We start from the raw sequence: 19,480 nt of genomic DNA on the forward strand, positions 1-19,480 counted from the left end.
CATGTTTGCAAGTTGCAAATCATCTACAGGCCAGAGTGCCTTTTCTTTTTCTTTTTTTTTTAAGTTTATTTCTTTATTTTGAGGCAGAGAGAGAGGTAGCATACCCATGAGTAGGGAAGGGGCAGAGAGAGAGAGAGAGAGAGAGAGAGAGAGGGAGAGAGAGAATCACAAGCAGGGTCCACACCGTCTGCTCAGAGCCTCATACAGTTTTGATCTCATGAACCATGAGATCATGACCAGAGCCAGAATCAAGAGTCTGACACTTAAATGACTGAGCACCTCTAGAGTGCTTTGGCTCTGACAACAGATGGTCTCAGAGCCACACAGGAAAAGGCTCAGCCAAGTACCCTTGAGCACAGGCTTCTAAGGTCATGCCTTAAACAATTTTGAGACAATACCACTGGACTGAGTCAGGATTTCAGCACTAATGAAGAAGCTAATGGGTTCATGGGACTGCTATCCCAAGATGGAGCAGAATAGGAATTACATAGAACCAAGTGAGCTGTTGAGGGATGATTTGAGGTTTTGGGGGGAATTTTACTAATACCTTAATAGTCTGTTCTCTGGATGTAACCAACTCCTTTCCCTTTTCTCTTAAGCTATCTATAACCATTTTTGAAAGCTATGTTTTTGAAAAAATAGAAATAAAACATTTATCTTTTTTACCTTCTCTGATTCCTCCAGACTTTGGAAATTCATATTGAGTATTCGTATTTTCATGGCAATGTAAGTTCAACAAGAATATGACCTCCTTTTTAATAGGCTATAATAGAAAATATGGGTTATACAACAAAGGCTTTGTCCAGAATGTTCTATTTGAGAATGAATTAGGTGTGGCCAGTTAGTTTTTAAGGAAATAAGGTTGAGTTTCTTGAGCCAATGCTTTCTTGAGAAAACCAGCATGGTATGTAGCTTACAGGGTTCCCAGACTTACAAGGGAGTAAAATGTTCTTTTCCTGGCAGGCCCAGGATACGGACTATTGGAAGGACCTCAAGAAGAGAGGAATTCACCCAAACCTATGAATAATAAAGGTGTAATCTGATGATAAGTTCTGGGCTAGACTTCCTAAACTTAAGAAGCTTTTAAAAGTCCATTCTGAGATTTCTTATGAAAACTTCCAGCCAAGCAAATTTAAAAAGGCCTATACGTTAAATCATCATTCTTACTGCTCCTGTGTAAATAATCAGGTCATCTAATAAGACTAGTTTTATTTTATGATCAAGAATCATCTTTTTTGTGATTATCTTTGATCAAAAGAGGGATAACTGTTGAGACAATTTTTGTGTTACGGTGGAAAACAGTAGCACAACCTGTGAGCTATCAGCCTCTGGCCCTGTTCATTGTTCCTGAGCTAGTTTGAGCCTCTTTGCAAACTTCAGGTAACTGATGGATATGAACACCTATAAACTGGACTAGAGCCTATCATCCTACACATACTGTCAAACTTTATTAAATTTTTTATTCTTTTATCTTCCTTCAGTATCTGTCTACAACCATCCAAACTAACATTTCCAATTCTTCTCCTTCTCTCTTGCCTCGGCATCACCAAGATCTAAAATATGACTGACCAGATCCTTCCGGGGACTTTAGGTTGCCCTGTAGTTGGCTTCCTGCCCCCCAGCATCTAAGAAAGTATTGCAATCTAAAGCCTCTGTAGACCTCAAAGGATTCATCCTCACAGCAGCAGAGGCCAGATTTCCCCCTGGAAAAGGCACTGTCTGGAGTACCAAAGAAGTATGGTAAAATGCTCAGGTCAGGTGTGCCCCTATATATGGGACAACCAAGGCCACAAACAGTATTTTCAAGAGCACTGACATCTTAGCCTCAACAAATTCAATGAACGATGCTGTATTATCACCTGCCTCTTGGAATCCACTGGACTAGACACTTCCAGGGTGCAACTCCTGACTCTCTGCCTAAAATAACTATTCATATTAATATTTCTCTATTTAATTCTGGTCATCCCTCTTTTAAGGTGTCTGAGCAGTAGGATCCTAAATCAACTGATCATAGCCACTACCTGTCAATAGATGATTTAACTGATTTTGCAGAAACAACACCAACAAGAGGTCTCAGGAGATTATTTTTTAGATGATTTTTCCACTGAGGAGATTTAAGATCACCTCTGAGCTGTTCAGTAATGAATGATATTTGTTTATCTTGAACAAAAGAAGGGACTGACAATGTTGAATTTTAAGGGTTTTTTTTGTATTATAGTAGAATACACACAACATTAAATATACCATCTTAATCATTGTTAAGTGTACAGTTAATGCTAAGTACATTCACATTGTTGTACAACCAATCTCCAGAACTCTTTTCATCTTGAAAAACTGAAACTTCATACCCATTCAAAAATAACTCCCCACTCTCCTCTCCTCCCAAACTCTGGTAACCACCATGCTACTTTCTGTTCCTATGATTTTGACTATTCTAGATATCTCATGTAAGTGGAATCATAAAGTATTTGTCTTTTTGCAACTGGCTTATTTTACTTACCACAATGTCCTCAAGATTGATGGGTGGGTATTGTAGCATGTCAAGAGTTTCTCCTTCCTTTTTAAGGCTGAATAATATTCTATTAAATGCATATACCACATGTTGTTTATCCATTCACCCATCAGTGGATGATAATGTTGAAATTTAACTGAGCCCTATGCTCCTAGAAAACAGTAGTCAAGAAATCCGCCTACCCTTTGGAGTTCAAAATGGCTTTTTGCAAAGAACCACAGTTCATGTGACTTAGATAAGACCCATGGATGCCCCTTGGTTACCTAAGACCAGACCAGACACAGACTGTCCAAGTCCCACTTCCTTGTGTCATAAAATGATTATATGAATTGTTTGTCCCCACAAACCAATCTGGACAAAATACTGTCTAACATTATTAGTATTATGTCTATTATTACTGTCTAACATGATTTAACCTCATTTCCACAGACTGAAAGAGGTTTCTTTAAGCTCTGGGTATTCTGTTTATTTTTTTTCACTTTGGATCCATTTTCCTTTTCTTAGAATATTGGAGAATGTCTTCTTCATCTACAAACATTGACCAGGATTGGGCATGTTTGTGCTGGAAAGAGCACTATTTTGTATGAGATCAAAGATAGCACTGGATTCCCACTCTGTCATTGGTTCTGTGACTGTCAGCATGTCCTTTGACCTTCTTATATCTCCCTTGCTTTACCTGTAAAATGGGACTAAGAAATTGTTGTCTGCATAAATGCTGGGACCACACCCATGGTCCTCAAAGTTCACATTTAATGGTACACTTTTCAGCAGTTTCTCACTAATCCCTGTCAAATAAAAACAATAAACATACTATTATTCAGAGGTTGCTCTAGCAACATCACTTACATTTGGCAGAGACTCAGAGGCAAGCAGAAGACTGGGAAAGTCTTATAGTGGAAAAAAAGAAGGCTTCAAGTCTGACCTGATTGGAAGATGCAGGCATGGGGCAGCTCTACAGAACCCCCCAGGGCTTACGGTTTGGCTTCTTGGACTGCTTACTATTGTTAGCCGGCTGGCTTCCAAGGCTGCTGGCTACAGCAGGTTGTAGGTCCGAGTCCTATTTTTACAGATAGTCTGGCCATTGTATATTCATTCTGTCAGGAATCTCATTTATAAGAGGCCTTCAGACATCTGACCAGCCCCACAGATGACCCCTCATTCAGACCAGGGATGGCAGCAAGATGTTTTTCCCTTCTGTAGGAGAGAAAGTATGTAGCGGCTGTTTGCCTCAACTACCTTCCACTAATCATTTTTTTTTCTCTAAAAGGTGAAAATCAGGGCCTGAGCATCATCTCTGGATTTCCAGGGCTCTCAGACAATTCAGAGACTAAGGTCCTCCTACTTGGTTTCTCTTCTTTATGTGGTTCACAGAAGCTCAGAGAATCCAAAGGACTTCATCAGTCTCCTTGCATGGCCCTTAGATTTAACAGAAAGGGAGAGAGAGGTCCAGAGATTACAGTGTTTGGGTTCTAGTCAAAACTCCTTGAGACAAGTGAGGGGACTGGACATCTCCAAGGACCTCAGCCTGTGGGTGAGATGAGTATATAAACATACTAAACATGTCCCCAGACCTGCCATGCGCTGTCTCAGCTCTGATCTTGTAAATGCTGTTCCTTCTGTCTAAAAACCTTGCCCTTCCCTAATTCATTAGCTTTCACTGCTCAGTTCCTAGTTACAACATTACCTCTAGGAATACATTCTGCACGCCCCATATTCCTCAACCCACATATGTCCCCACAAAGTGCCCTGTGCTTACCTTTCCTGGACTGCTCATGCTGCTCTGCTCCAGGGTATTTTGCCTCTTTTCCCCAAATAATCATAAGAACCTGAAGACCACCCCTACATGTAGTTTCTGTTGTCTGTCTCCTTCCTAACGCAAAGCAGCCCATCAGACATTTGGAGTTGTGCAACACAGAAGGGGTGTGAGGTGGAAAGACTTGACTGATGGAGGAGGGGCGCCAGGACCAAGTCCGAAAGGAGAAATAGGAACTTGCCAAGGAGTCAATGGGGGAAGGCATTCCAGGCAGAGCTGTCAAGAGGAGACGAAGGTTGGGGAGGACAGGGAGTGTGTATGGCTAGGATGAGAATGGCTGGCAGCTAGCATCACTGGAGGATAAAGAACAAGTCAGAGGCTGCCAGACATAAAACTGAGACTTGAGGGGTTGGATTGGCACAATAGGTGAAGGGGAAGGGGAGGGACAGGCTTCCAGTTGTGGAACAAATAATTCACGGGGATAAAAGGCACAGCATAGGGAATATAGTCTGTGGTGTTGTAATAGCATTGTATGCTGACAGATGGTAGTGACACTTGCAGTGAGTACAGCATAACATACAGAGATGTCGAATGTTGTACACCTGAGATTAAGCCAACATTGTGTGCAAACTACACTCAAATTTTTAAAAATTGAGACTGAGCCAGGGGTCTGTAAAAACTTTGATGTTCTGCTTCATCACATACTAGCAGTTTAACTCCAAGTAAGTGATTTACCCTCTCCATGCTTCAATTTTCCCCCTCATAAACTGAAGGTCATAACAGTCATCCTCACGTAAAGTTGTTGTGAGGAGTAAGTGAGTTAACATGCATGGAACACTTAGAAGAACTATGAACATGCCTGCTAGTTTTATAGTGTGTTAAAGACTTCATCCCATAGGCAAGAGAAGGTTAACACTTCTATTCTCAGCAGGGGTAAGACATGGTCAACTTTTGTCCAGAAAGACAAAAGAGGAGGAAGGGGTGGTGGATCGGGACTGGAGGCCAGAAAAGCAGTGATGAGGACAGAACTGGATTGGGCGGGAGTGGAAAGGACCAACAGGATTGCATAGCATTCAGCAGGTGCAGTTGGCAAGATGTACTGCCTGGCTAGGACTGGGCAGGGAGAGACTGCAAGAAGTCCAGGACCCCCCAGATTCCTGGTTTAGGCAGCTAGGTGAATGAGACACAGAAATTCCACTTGATCTTAGCCAAAAGGCTGAGAAGCGATGGAGACACAGAAATTGAAGGAGTCTATGAGCACTTCCTATGTGTCAGATCCAGAGCTAGACTTTGATGCAAGAGATGCTGAGGAATTGGTCCTGGGACACAGTGAGCCAGCCAGTGGCCAAAGGAGACTTGAAACTCTGTCTCCCAGTTTATGCACTTTCCAACACATCCCTATGCAATCCAACAATGGGTCCTTCCCAGGGATAAGATTTCTGACCCACACATCACAGTTCTTAACCCTGGGAAATTCGGGCACTGAGGGAGGTGCGGGGTGGGGGAGGCATAGAACTTCTCAGGCGGTCCACACCAAAATAATAATAGTGTCTTACCTCAAGCCACCCCCTACTGGCATATTTCCCTCATTCCATTCATTTTGATGCAAAAGATGTTACAGAAACTTTACCTCTAATATCTATTTATATCCTTGCAGACAGAGCTCTCTTGTTTATTTTCTAAATTTCAAAAAGGGTGGTTTAAAATTGCCATTGAGGTTAAATAATGAAGAAAAATCCTATTGGAATTATGTATTCAAGCTGTTTTTCAAGTATTTTTCCCCAATTTTACCTCAAGAAGTTGGTTTGCATTTTTTTTATTAAGGAGAACCTGGCTTTATAAATGTGTGTTGAATGAAGGAGTCAGTGAAGTTAGTAAGAAAACTAAGCAAATCCTTAAACAGTAACATTCAAGAACCAAAATGTTCCATTCTCACAAGTCCATGGCCCCTCCAAGGACCCACAGAACAGCAGAAGGAAGTGTTCTTCAAACTCTGGGCTCCAAACACCCCTCGACGATGCCTCTTGAGTCAGATAGAGCCTGTTCATGTCCCTACGCAGCAGAACGCACATGAGTCTGTGGACCCACATGGGTCCCACGTGAAGGCAGCTTTGTTCGGGGAAGGGACTGGCTTCTTGCAGGAAGGTTCCTCCAGAGTGAAGGTCACTGGCAATATGCAACTGAAGGACTGCCGTTCGGTCCTTGATAATATTTGTCAGGAAGCTAACTTCCTGAACTTCATCAGCCCAATATTTTTTTTAAAGAGATACGAATGGCCTGGGCATGGTGGCGGGCGGTGGGGAGGAAGTGACAAAGAACAGTAATCAAAAGCCCTTGCCTGTTGTCTCATTCCAATCCAGCTCCATGTGGCCCAGTTTCACTTTCTGGGCACATTGGGGGAAAGTTACATGGTTGATACAGCAGCAAGAGGTGGAGAGTTCTGCTCAGTTTTCAGGACTGATACATCATCACATTTTGAAGGTGGGAACTTAATAAGAATCAAGCATCTAAGCAATTCATTAAGAGAATTTATAAATTACTCAGTAGAATCCTGAAAGGAATCTTACAGCATTCACAAAACACTACTGCCAACAGAAAATAAGTGGATGTGGAGGAAAGCAATTGTCTTCTTTTAATTGCAGGTTCAGAAAAGAAAAACTTAGACATATGTCAAGCTAAATTGACATCTATCGCCAGAATTCAGTATCCTGGCCATCCTCTTGTGGTAATGCCGTGGAACAGAGGAATATAACAGTTCTCGGATGTCGAGGGCTTGCCTTTTCCTAAGTTGTAAGTCCCTGTTTTTAGAGCATCATCTCTGGGAACACATCTGTTGTACACAATCCGTGGGGAAGTGTGAGGAAATGGACGCCTAGCGGTTACACAATTCATCCAAGGTCGAAGTGTCAGAGCCAGTGTGTGACCTCAGGCGATCAGGTCCTGGTGCGCATCTATGCTCTCGCTTATGCTCTCAAGATGTATATGAGTAGCTAAAACAAAAGTATGTTCTGATGAAAAAAAAAAAAAAAGGAGCCACACCTCATATCAACTGAATTGTTTACTTAGGGCTCCTTGTTGCCAGATTTGACAAGCCAGTAAATCCTAGGGAAGGAAAATTCTCAGAAACTGATTAACCTGGAGAGGTCAAAAAGAATGAGTTGCTAGTACCCTCTTTAGATGTAGTCTAAACTTTCCTTCAGAAACCTAAAAGGACTCATCCAAGCTTATAGATAATTCCATGCATCATGCAAAAACAAACAAAAATGCAACTCAGTAGGGGCTCATAGATACCTCAGGTCAACATGGCTCAAGGTTTAAAATGTAGGATTTTTCCCCCTTTGGAGGGATTCTCAAAGCCTAAAAAAGGCCAATAACATGAGTAACCTGTACTTTGTCTTCTAAATGGTGGTAAAGTTTACTTAACAATTGAACATCTTGATGCCAATTTAAGGTACTTGTTTTCCTAGAGTACACGGAGAGTAAGTAACATAAAAAAAGAACTTGGCTTTTAAGTGATTTACAAATACAGTCGCTCCTTTTGTGCTCCAAGCTGCTATGGTTCTCATCTCAGCAAAGCAACTCTAGATAACTGAGCCAAACTGGTCTCTCAAGTATTTGCTTTAGGACCAAGGAAATCTAGGACCTCTTCAAATGAAGGGATGGAATTTGGAGACAAGGTTCCTCAGATTAGGAAAATGACTGGAAATCTGGGTACCAGTAGAGTCTAATCCAACTTTTGCTGGCTTATGTCTCAGTTGTCATTGTCCTAGACTCTAATCCAGTCAAATTAATAAAGTCTACCTTTCTGGAGAAGTTAGGAGAGGAGAGAAAATTAGAGTTTTCCTTCACTTCACATTTCTTTTTTTTTTTTTTAATTTTTTTAAATGTTTTTATTTTTATTTTTGAGACAGAGAGAGACAGAGCATGATCAGGGGAGGGGCAGAGAGAGAGGGAGACACAGAATCTGAAGCAGGCTCCAGGCTCTGAGCTGTCAGCACAGAGCCCAACACGGGGCTTGAACTCACAGAGCGTGAGATCGTGATGTGAGCTGAAATCAGACGCTTAACTGAGCCACCCAGGTGCCCCATCACATCTCTTTACATTTAGTTTTATTAAACCATTTGGTTTAACAACCAAGGCTAAATAGGTGATGATCCCTTTACAGAAGGAGCTCAAAGTATCAGAAATGTGCTGCCCACATCCATGTAGCCATTTAAAATTCTTTTAAATTGCTACTTTTAAATCCTGACCTAGGGCTAGTGAGATAAGCACCTTAGAAGCTTCTGCAAAGGTCTGAAATTGTTAAACTGGGCATGAAACCCACTGGGTATGAAGTCAGACCCTCAGAGGACTGACCCCTTATTCTGCTTGCCACCTTGATTTGTGCCCAGTCATGCCACTCAAACTAGGGTTATACATTGCATAATGTTAAAGGCTATCCAATAAGTCACAAACACCCACCACAGAAAAAGGCCAGGAATTTTTAAAGCACCAAAAAGTAGAGCCTCATATTTCCACAAAGAGATTGAAAAGCCAAAGTGAAATAAAGCCCAGCGATTTCTTCTCTTTTATCTCATTCTTAAACTCAGACATACCAAAGGGGGTCTCACTCGATAGTTGGCTAAGTAGAGACTAATTCTTCAGAAGCCTCATTACTGATGTCCCTTATTCAGGACTGCCAGGCCTCTCACAGTCCAAAAGTTACATAAGGTCATCCTGAAACATGACAACAGCAGCACATCTTGAGTACAAAATTAGAATACCCTGGGACAAAAGCAAGGAGTGGCCTTTCCCAAGTAAAAGGGAAGCCCCCACCATGTGAGCCCTATTTTCTGTGGAAATGTGTACATGGGGACAAGAAAGGAATAAAGGGGAGAACATTTCCTTGTGTCTAATGTTACCAGGATATCAATTCATTTGCTCAGAGTCCAACACTCACAAACCCATAAACTTGTTTTCGGTGCAGAGCAACTTCTCAACATGTTTCTTTCTTTCTTTCTTTTTTTTTTTTTAATATAATTTATTGTCAAATTGGCTAACGTACACTATGTAAAGTGTACTCTTGGTTTTTGGGGTAGATTCCTGTGGTTCATCACTTACATACAACACCCAGTGGTCACCAAGTGCCCTCCTCAATGCCCATCACCCATTTTTCCTCTCCTTCACCCCCTCATCAACCTTCAGTTTGCTCTCTGTATTTAAGAATCTCTCATGGTTTGCCTCCCTCCCTCTCTGTTTGTAACTATTTTTTCCCCTTCCCTTTCTCCATGGTCTTTTGTTAAGTTTCTCCAGTTCCACATATGAGTGAAAACGTATGATATCTGTCTTTCTCTGCCTGACTTATCTCACTTAGCATAATACCTTCTAGTTCCATCCACATTGCTGCAAATGTCATGATTTCATTCTTTCTCATTGCCAAGTAATATTCCATTGTATATATAAACCACATCTTTATCCTTTCATCAGTTGATAGATGTTTAGGCTCTTTCCATGATTTGGCTATTATTGAAAGCACTGCTATAAACACGTGCCCCTATGAATCAGCACTCCTGTATCCCTTGAGTAAATTCCTAATAGTGCTATTGCTGAGTTGTAGGGTAGTTCTATTTTTAATTTCTTGAGGAACCTCCATATGGTTTTCTAGAGTGGCTGCACCAGTTTGCATTCCCACCAACAGTGCAAGAGGATTCCTGTTTCTCCACATCCTCGCCAGCATCTGTTGTTTCCTGACTAATACTTTTAGCCTCTCTGACCATGGTGGCTTTTGATTTGTATTTCCCTGATGATGAGTGACATTGAGCATCTTTTCATGTGTCTGTTGGCCATCTGGATGTCTTCTTTGGAAAAGTATCTATTTATGCCTTCTGCCCATTTCTTTACTGGATTATTTGTTTTTTGGATGTTGAGTTTGGTAAGTTTTTAATAGATTTTGGATACTAACCCTTTATCCAATATGTCATTTGCAAATATCTTTTCCTATTCCGTCGGTTTCCTTTTAGTTTTCCTGATGTTTCCTTTGCAGTGCAAAAGCTTTTTATCTCGATGAGGTCCCAGTAGTTCATTTTTGCTTTTAATTCTCTTGCCTTTGAAGATGTGTTGAGCAAGAAATTGCTGTGGCTGAGGTCAAAGAGGTTGTTGCCTGTTTTCTCCCCCAGGGTTTTGATGGTTTCCTGTCTCACATTTAGGTCCCCCATTCATTTTGAGTTTATTTTTTGTGTATGGTGTAAAAAAGTGGTCTAATTTCATTCCTCTGTATGTTCTGTCCAGTTCTCTCAGCACCACTTGCTAAAGAGACTTTTTTCCGTAGGATACTCTTTCCTGTTTTGTCAGATTAGTTGGCCATACATTTGTGGGTCCAATTCTGGGTTCTCTATTCCATTGGTCTATGTGTCTGTTTTTGTGACACATGCTGTCTTGATTACAGGTTTGTAGTACAGGCTAAAGTCTGGGATTGTGATGCATCACGCTTTGGTTTTCTTTTTCAATATTACTTTGGTATTTGGGGTCTCTTGTGGTTCCATACACATTTTAGGATTGTTTGTTCTAGCTTTGAGAAGAATGCCAGCGCAATTTTGATTGGGATTGCATTGAATGTGTAGACTGCTTTGGGTAGTATTGACATTTTAACAATATTTATTCTTCCAATCCATGAACATGGAATGTTTTTCCATTTCTTTGTGTCTTCTTCAATTTTCTTCACAAGCTTTCTATAACTTTCAGCATTCAGATCTGTTACCTCTTTGGTTAGGTGTATTCCTAGGTATTTTATGGTTCTTGGTGCAGTTGTAAATGGGATCAATTTCTTGATTTCTCTTTCTGTTGCTTCATTATTGGTGTATAGAAATGCAACCAATTTCTGTTCATTGATTTTGTATCCTGCAACTTTGCTGAAGTCATGCATCAGTTCTAGCAGCCTTTGGGGGGCATCTTTCAGGTTTTCCATGTAGAATATCATGTCTGTGAAAAGTGAAAGTTTGACTTCATCCTTGCCAATTTTTATGCCTTTTATCATTTTGTTGTCTGGTTGCTGATGCTAGGACTTCCAACACTATGTTAAACAATAGTGGTGAGAGTGGACACCCTTGTCGTTTTCCTAATCTCAGGGGGAAAGCTCTCAGTTCTTCCCTATTAAGGATGACATTAGCACTGAGCTTTGTATATATGGCTTTTATGACGTTTAGGTATGTTTCTTCTATCCCGATTTTCTTGAGGGTTTTTATTAAGAAACTATGCTGTATTTTGTCAAATGCTTCTTCTGCATCTATTGACAGGAGCATATGGTTCTTATTTTTTCTTTTATTAATGTGATGTATCACATTGATTGATTTGTGAATATTGAACCAGCCCTGCAGCCCAGGAATGAATTCCACTTGACCATGGTGAATAATTCTTTTTATATGCTGCTTAATTTGATTTGCTAGTATCTTGTTGAGAATTTTTGTATCTTATTTGAGAATTGTTCATCAAGGATATTGGGCTGAAGTCTCCTTCTTTGTGGGGTCTCTGTCTGGTTTGGGAATCAAGGTAATGCTGGCTTCATAGAATGAGTCAGAAAGTTTTCCTTCTGTTTTTATTTTTTAGAACAGCTTGAGAAGGATAGTTATTAACTCTGTTTTAAATGGTAGAATTCTTCTGGAAAGCCATATGACCCAGGACTCTTATTTGTTGGGAGATTTTTGATAACTGATTCAATTTCTTCACTAGTTATGGGTCTGTTCAAATTTTCTATTTCTTCCCATTTGAATTTTTGTAGTGTGTGGGTGTCTAGGAATTTTTCCATTTCTTCCAAGTTGTCCAGTTTGTTGGCATATAAGTTTTCATAGTATTCTCTGATAATTGCTTGTATTTCTGAGGGATTGGTTATAGTAAGTCCATTTTCATTTGTGATTTTTATCTATTTGGGTCCTCTTTTCTTTTTGAGAAATCTGGCTAGGGGCTTATGAATTTTGTTTACTTTTTCCAAAAACCAACTCTGAGTTTCATTGATCTGTTCTACTGTTTGTTTCGATACTATATTGTTTATTTCTGCTCTGATCTTTATTGTTTCTCTTCTTCTGGTGGCCTTGCGGTTTCTTTGTTGTTCTGCTTGGAGTTCCTTTAGGTGTGCTGTTAGATTTTGTATTTGAGATTTTTCTTGTTTCTTGAGATAGGCCTGGATTGCAATGCATTTTCCTCTTAGGACTGCCTTTGCTGCATTCCAAAGGGTTTGGACTGTTGGACTGTTTTCCTTTCATTTGTTTCTGCATATTTTTTAAATTCTTCCTTAATTGCCTAGTTGACCCATTCATTCTTTAGTAGGATGTTCTTTAAAAAAAATTTTTTTTAACATTTATTTATTTTTGAGGCAGAGAGAGACAGAGCATGAACGGGGGAGGGGCAGAGAGAGAGGGAGACACAGAATCGGAAGCAGGCTCCAGGCTCTGAGCCATCAGCCCAGAGCCTGACGCGGGGCTCGAACTCACAGACCGCGAGATCATGACCCGAGCTGAAGTCGGACGCTCAACCGACTGAGCCACCCAGGCGCCCCAGTAGGATGTTCTTTAACCTCCATGCATTTGGAGGTTTTCCAAACTTTTTCCTGTGGTTGATTTCAAGTTTCATAGCATGGTGATCTGGAAATGTGAATGATATGATCTCAATTCTTTTATGTTTATTGAGGGCAGTTTTGTGACCCAGAATGTGATCTATCTTGGAGAATGTTCCACATTCACTCAAGAAGAATTCTGCTGCTTTAGGATGAAAAGCTCTGAATATATCCGTCAAGCCCATCTGGTCGAGTGTATCATTCAGGGCCATTGTGTCTTTCTTTCTTTCTTTTTTTAATCTTTATTTATTTTTGAGAGACAGACAGAGTGTGAGCAGGGGAGGAGCAGAGAGAGAGGGAGACACAGAATCCGAAGCAGGCTCCAGGCCCTGAGCTATCAGCACAGAGCCCAATGCGGAGCTCGAACTCACAAACCGTGAGATCATGACCTGAGCTGAAGTCAGACACTCAACTGACTGAGCCACCCAGGCGCCCCTCAAGGCCATTGTTTCTTTATTCATTTTCTGTCTAGATGATCTGTTCATTGTTGTAAGTGGAGTATTAAAGTCCCCTGCAATTACCACATTCTTACCAATAAGATTGCTTATGTTTATTGTTTTATATATTTGGGTGCTCCCGAATTCGATGCATAGACATTTATAATTGTTAGCTCTTCTTGATGGATACACCCTGTAATTATGATATAATGCCCATCTTTATCTCTTGTTACAGCCTTTAATTTAAAATCTAGTTTGTCTAAGTATGGCTACTCCAGCTTTCTTTTGACTTCCAGTAGCATGGTAGATGTTTCTCCATCCGTTCACTTTCAATCTGAAGGTGTTCTCATGTCTAAAATGGGTCTCTTGAAGACAGAAAATAGATAGGTCTTGGTTTTTTTAATACATTATGATACCCTTTGTCTTTTGGAGCATTTTAGTCCATTTACATTCAGTGTTATTGAAAGATATGGATTTAGAGTCATTGTGTTATCTGTAGGTTTCGTGTTTGTAGTTATGTCTCTGGTAATTTGTGGTCTTTGCATCATTCCACTTACAGAGTTCCCCTTAGGATCTCTTGTAGGACTGTTTTAGTGGTGATGAACTCCTTCAGTTTTTGTCTGGGAAAACCTTTCTCTCTCCTTCTATTCTGAATGACAGGCTTGCTGGATAAAGGATTCTTGGCTGCATATTTTTCCTATTCAGCACATTGAATATTTCATGCTACTCTCTTCTGGCCTGCCAAGTTTCAGTAGATAGGTCTTCTACTACCCTTATGTGTCTACCCTTGTAGGTTAAGACCCATTTGTCCCTAGCTGCTTTCAGAATGTTCTCTTTATCTTTGTATTTTTCCAGTTTCACTATGATGTGTCATGCAGAAGATCGATTCCTGTTACGTCTGAAGGGAGTTCTCTGTGCCTCCTGGATTTCAATGTCTGTTTCCTTCCCCAGATTGGGGAAGTTCTCAGCTATGATTTGTTAAGTACACCTTCTGCCCCTTTCTCTCTTCTTCTTCTTCTGGAACTCCCATGATACAAATATTATTATGTTTCATGGAATCACTTAGTTCTCTAATTCTCCCCTCGTAGTCCAGAATTTTTTTTCTCTTTTTCTCAGCTTCATCTTTTTCCATAATTCTATCTTCTTTTTCACTTATTCTCCCCTCTGCGTCTTCAATCCTCGTTGTCACCACCTCTAGTTTATTTTGCACCTCATTTACAACATTTTTTAATTCATCATGACTATTTTTTGTTCCTTGATCTCTGCAGCAACAGATTCTTTGCTGTCTTCTATGCTTTTTTCAAGCCCAGTGATTAATATTATGACTATTATTCTAAATTCTTGCTCAGATATATTGTTTAAATCTGTTTTGAGCAATTCTCTAGCTGTCATTTCTTCTTGGAATTTCTTTTGAGGAGAATTCTTCCGTTTTGTCATTTTCACTAGTTTTCTGTCCCTTATGTGTTTTCAAAGTTTGTTATATGTCCTGCACCTGAGAGCTCTGCTATATTAAAGAGTGGTCATACACTGCCCAGGGCCTGGCCCTTCAGGAGGTGTTTTTTGGAGTGTGTTACTTGCTCTCTGTTTTTGTGACTCTGGTTGCTTTATCTCCCTACTCATAGTTTGTTTTGGACTCTCCACCAGGTGTGCTTTGATTTGTTCATTGAAGTAACCCTCTGTTTCCTTCTCAGGTGCACATCCTCCACTTAGCATTTTTAGCCATAACACAATAGACATCAGTTGCATTTATACAGCAGCTTTACAGACTGTTCTCAATGGATTTTCCTTCTCTGCTGAGCTTCAAAGCTTCTAAGATCTTGGCAGCTAGGAAGTGAAAGGCAGAGGGAGGGAGTGCAGGGCAGGAGTGGCATCTGGGTGTGTGCCCACTGGGGAGGCCACCTGAGGAACCCAGGATCACCATGTTCCTTATTTTGGGGGGGTGGTGTATGAAATACTTTCACTTGATTGCAAAAATTAGAATTTCCTATGGTAGCATCTCTAACACTTTCTCAAAACTCCCTTCTTCCTTTCCATCCTTAAAATCTCTTGATCCCCTTGCCTCTATTTCTGAAAATTTTACTGTAAAGATCTTAAACATACAAAAGTGGATAATGGAATAATTATCTCGTAATTTAGGCAATCAACATACTGCCCATCTTGTTTTCTCTACACTCACACCCACTTCCTCACCCTCCCCCATAAATTATTTTAAAGCAAACCTCAAATACCCTATCATTGCATTTGTAAATATTTTATTTATGTATTTCTAAAAGGTCTGCTCTAAAAGATGCATCTAAAAGATGCAGACCTTTTAGAAATGCTTTTATTTACAGAAAAGAAATAGGCCAAATATATTATATACATCAATAAGAAGAAGGAAAAAAATAGCAAAGGAAAAGTAGAGGGATTTAGAAACCCCATAATTCAGGACTCAGGTAAGAGTTAGCCCACCTCAAACCCACATCTTTTGCTGCTTCAAGGTCTTCCCTTTTCCAGCCATACTCTGGGGCCCCACTGGTAACCCTGTCACCGCCCTGATGGCTCTGCCGAGTCAGCCTTTGGACTCATATTTAAGTGGAAATCTCTGCCAGGTGCATAATCTGCCTAAAGCCCTGGAGAATCTTCCCCAGATGGATTTCTGTTTCTGTGGCCTTCTCCGGCACCTTCCTTCCAGAGTCCTGACATTTCTCAGGGATCTGGGGCCCAAGTTCTCAGGGAAATAGCCACTGACAAAGATAAAAACCTGAAAGAAAAAAAAAAGGCAATAGCCACAATACCATTATCATAGCTGGAAAAGAAATTAACAGCACATCTTTCATACCAACTAACCAGGGAGTGTTCATTTCCCCTTTGATTCAGGCACCTTGGTCTCTTGCACATATGCATACACATAGGTCAGGGGCCTCGGTAAATAAAGTTCACAGGTTTTCCTTCCTTCCAGTCTGAACCACCCCCAACCTGTTTTGCTACTATACTCTAGACAACTTCCCAAAAATTTTGTAGCAGCTGCCAATGACCATGGCTCTAGAATCCCTTGTCTGTGAGGTCTGCCTCACAATCATATGTCCACTTTGTCCCCACATTTCTTTTCCATCAAGAGATCACATGTCCTAGAGCCAGATGACTTGGCCTTGCCACTTAACAGCTTGATTCACCCCAAGTTCATTAAACATGTGTCTTAGTTTATAGTCCAACAAAAGGGAACACTATACAGGGCAGCCTGTCTAGTCTAGACTGGCTTCCAACAAGTCAGGGGAAAATGAGCACCCTGCAAGGCTCCTCAGCCCCCCTCATGATGCGTCTGCTTCTGCGGAATAAAGTCCTGGCCTCCTGTCTTGGCTGCAGGATAGGGTGGTGGGGAGGGAAGGTAAAGGCAGAGTTGAGCGGAAAAGACCCGTGGTGCCTTAGAACCCAAGTGCTCAGGCTCCTGAGGTGAGTGTGCTGGATCTAAGCAACAGTCTTGTACTTGACACGTGGGATGCTTCCCACAAGAGCAGCTGCCTCACAGCCTTGAGACTCCTGAGGGACTCTCACCCATCTTTTGTCCTCTGCTGAGTCCAGACCCCAGCCTGTTCTCAAGCCTGCAGCTGGGCTTGGGGTTTGGGGTCCCCCAAATAAATGACTTTCCCCACTGTCACCACTGCTTTTGCAATAGGACACACACACACAGAAGAGGCTGGAGCCTCCTCTGCCCCCTAACCCCATCCCTCCATGCTCCCAGCCAGAGGTGCCCTACAACTGCCTCAACAGGCTCACAAGAGCCGACTGTCACATTTCCAGGAATTCTGTCAGCTGGCTGTTAAACACAGACACTATTAAAAATTAAAGTATACAAATTTATAATTTAAAAGACTGTATTGAAGCAGTTAATAAATACTGAAAATATCTTATATCCTAATTGTTTTGCTACATTTCACTATTAGTATGCTTTTAAGGTTATTTACAACTAGCATGTCTCTGTGGTGAAAATACCACATAAATGGTGTGCTACTGCACGCTTCTCTCCAGTGATCTTCCCCTTGGTGGCATGAAAGCACATGGTGGGGAGTATTTACACCACAAAAATTGGCAAGCAATGCAAAGAAGGGCTTAATTTTGAGACAGCAGAATGTTAAACACTTATAAATACAGGCCTGTCTGACTCATTGCTAGAATTCTAGACCCCTGGGCACACCCTCTTCTCAGCCTGCTAAGACCATGCTGTGTACTGAATTTAGAGAGAGCAAGGGACAATTCAGATAGTATCACAGCTAAGAGAATCCAGGAACACTTTAATCCTAGCTCCAATCTTGGCCAGCCTTCCCGATGGGCCTCACAAGAAGGATTGATTCACAGCCCATTGGGTGTCCTTAGACCACTTTATCATTATCCGTTGGACTTGTGCCAGGAACTTCCGGTGTGGGCCTCCTTCCAAACTGGGCTTCCGTGTCCGCCTCCCACTCACCCACTCCTTGCCCTTCTTTCTTCTGCACAGACATAGCCTTTGGCCACATCAAACTTCAATTCTTCAAATACCTTACGCCAGGGGCGTACAAACTCAGAAGACTGTGGGGACCCCACAGTAATAACTTGTATGATGGGCAGAGGGACCCCCGAGGCTCTGAAGAAGGACTGGCATTCCCTGCTTTCTGGTACAGCTAATGCTCAGCCCAATCTGATTGTGCAATGGAGAGATGAGGCCCTGCTGTGATCTTATTTTTTCAAGAGAAATTAGGAATCTGGACTTTTAAATAAAACTTTTTAAACAAAAAGTTCCCTCATTTTAAGTTAAAAAGTATTTCAAGTTTTCATAAATTGTAACTATGTGAGGTGATGGATAGGCTAACTAGCCTTATTGTGGTAATCATTTTATAATATATACACATATCAAATCATCGCACTGTATTTCTTAAACTTACACAATGTTGTATGTTGATTATTTCTCAATAAAGCTGGAGGGGAAAAAGTGGGAAATAAAACACATTGCATTTTCAACTCCTGGGGGAAAAAAATTTTTTTTCATCAATACTCCAGGCTAAACCAAATGCTTGTGTGAGGTATTGAGCTCTGAGGCCACCAATGCAAGACCTCATATCCTCTCAGCCCACCTGATTTCACCAAGAACACTTACCTTGTCTTTCTTGCTTTGCTGCCTCAGGCTTTTGAGAAAGTCTCATGCACAACCTAGAAAGTTCAAATGTGGGGGTCATTCTCTCCAGGATGCCTTTAGTCAACAGGCAAAAGGAGTTGGTAACTTCAAGTCCCGACATTCCTGCTCTCTGGTGGGATAACTCTGAGGCACATTCTAAATTATGTCTCAGACACCTGGGGTTGAACTCGTTTCCTATAAGGCCAACAGGCTCATCAACACACCCTTCGCTGGTCTTAACTTTCTCTGAACTCTCATTCCACGCCCTGGAATCATCCCCAAGCAAGCTTCCTACACCCAAGTCCTTGACTTAGTTTGTTTTCAAGGAACCCAAACCAACACCACGTGGATGGATGCTCTTACTCCAGGTTTTCCCACACACTGTTTCCTCTATTCCAAACACTCCATGTCATTCCCACCTGTTCTTCAAGAATGTGCCTGAAGACCAGTTCCTCTGGAAGTCTTCTCTGACCCTCATCTCTTCAAATGCTGTGGGAGTCTGCTGCGCTGTTCCCCAAGAGCACAACACTCCCAGACTTGCAAACTGTCATGAAGTTGCGATACAAGGAACCTTGTACTCTCTAAAGTTTTAACATCTTCATTGGATCCTACTGACCCCATTCCCATTCCTCTTTTATAGGTGAGGAATCCAAAGCTGAGAAAACCAGAGTTGGGCCAGACTTGAACTCACAGGACACCTGCTAGTGTACTGGCTCCCTTAAACCTGAGGCTTGCTGCCCAGAACTGCAGTGACTAATAGGAACAGTCAGTTCCCAAAGTTGAAGATCCCCCAAGAGCAACTCACCACCACCGCAGGAACACACACACCAGGGAAGGGGGGAGGAAAAAGGTAGGTCAATTAGGCTGAACTTGAATTTTAGGAGTGGCCTTTTATTTTATTTTTTTGTTTATTTATTTTGAGAGAGAGAGACAGAGACTGAGAAAGAATCCCAAACACTCTCCATGCTCAGCATGAAGCCCAACGCAGGGCTGGAACCCATGAAGCATGAGATCACGGCCTGACCCGAAGTCAAGAGTTGGACGCTCAACCGACTGAGCCACCCAG

This window comes from Neofelis nebulosa, chromosome 13 (genome assembly GCF_028018385.1).
Source record: "Neofelis nebulosa isolate mNeoNeb1 chromosome 13, mNeoNeb1.pri, whole genome shotgun sequence".
In the NCBI taxonomy this organism is placed as follows: domain Eukaryota; kingdom Metazoa; phylum Chordata; class Mammalia; order Carnivora; family Felidae; genus Neofelis; species Neofelis nebulosa.